Below are 1,601 nucleotides of genomic sequence, written 5' to 3'. Positions count from 1 at the left end.
GGAGCTGTCACTTCAGGATGGCCGAGCAGTGAGGAGAGAGAGAACCGTCGGCTGTCAGATCCTGGCTGAGCGGCTCTCTCTCTCCTCTCGGCCATCCTGAAGTGACATCGCTCCCTCCTCTGCCCCCCCCCTCCCCCCGCCGGCTCCAGCGCTTGAATTCTCCTCGATTCCCACTTCCTCTACCCACATAGGTTGGGGTGTGCCACCCCTCTTCTCCCTGCCGCTCTGAGCCCTGGCTGCGCCCCTCTCGCGCCTGTGTCAGAAGCGAGTGCCTCACTCGCCTCATCCTTGCAATGACCCTGCCCCTATTGGAAGATTTCCCATCTAGTCTTGTTTGAATGACAACCCAGAATTTGGGAAATCAGCATTGAGCCGGCCAAACAGCATGGAGCCGGCTTCCAGGTCAATCAGGAAGCTGGGCAAAGAATCATTACCCACCACCTGGCTTCCTGATTGCCCGTGTAGCCAGCTCCATGTTCCCTTGCGGAAGTTCCGGTATCAGGGCTAAGTATCAGAGCATTTGGGCGATACCGATACGAGTAGTCCTAGTCCTGATGATTGTTATCACTGAAAGTGAAAGAAATCCTACATTTTGGGTTGTCATCTGAACAAGACTAGATGGGAAATCTTCCAATGGGGACACTAGTTCTGGTGACCCTGCTAACCACCAGCAATTTTCCTCTCTTTGGAAGACAGGAAGGGAAATCTCCCCTATCAGGTGAAGGGAAATCTCCCCAATGGGACACAAATGGAAAAAAAAAGGTGATTGTGGGGCCGCCAGGAAGGGCGTCAAATGAATGGCAACGCACGGTAGCGCATGCTAGCATGCGCTACCGTGCACCATTGCGTCAGATCCTGACGCTTAGCATACACTAAACGCATGAATACCATGTGGGTTAGCGCAGCGCTATGGCGTGAATAGGACCTATTTTGTAAAGCGCTGAGCAAATTGTTGGCGGCATATAAATCCTGTATAATAATAATGCAATATAAAAGACCATTACAATGTATTTATTACACTTAAGTAAAAAAGTTTTTGACCTGTATGTTAAAGGTCCGTCCCGTCTTTTCTCCCACAAACAAAAAGACAGCTTGGCCAGACGCCTCCACGCCACCGACTACCGAGAACGCCGCCTCAAGGCTGCATATTGGTGTCGATGGCTCACGTGGGCGCTATAACGGCATCCAGCGCGGCGAAGTATTAATGACGTCATCGCGCTGTCCGTGGAGTCCCGGCCAATCAGTAATGGTTTATAGCCAGTCAGCGATGGTTTGCTGAAAAACTTGCACTTTATAAGGATTTGGAATAACCATAGCGTATGTCTCGTTTCTATTAAGAACTAAGTAGGAAAGGAGATTACATTCCCCCTACAGATCGTATAGGGGGCCAAGTATATTTAGAGAAGAAAATGAAAAATAATAAAAAAATATAAATAAAAAATGGCTGAAAATAAAGAGTAAAAGTGTAAGACATAAAGCTTAATAGTCGCTGTAGTTAGAAAGATAGCAGGTATACTCCCAGGATGATGATGCCGGCCATCCCAAATGGGGATGGCTTAGCGCCCGGAGTGATGCTCTTTTAGGGACAACAGAGCCCCACC

Source organism: Nanorana parkeri, unplaced genomic scaffold (assembly GCF_000935625.1).
Source record: "Nanorana parkeri isolate BGI_ZX_2015 unplaced genomic scaffold, ASM93562v1 scaffold245, whole genome shotgun sequence".
In the NCBI taxonomy this organism is placed as follows: domain Eukaryota; kingdom Metazoa; phylum Chordata; class Amphibia; order Anura; family Dicroglossidae; genus Nanorana; species Nanorana parkeri.
Note: the sequence above shows the minus strand (reverse complement) of the source record.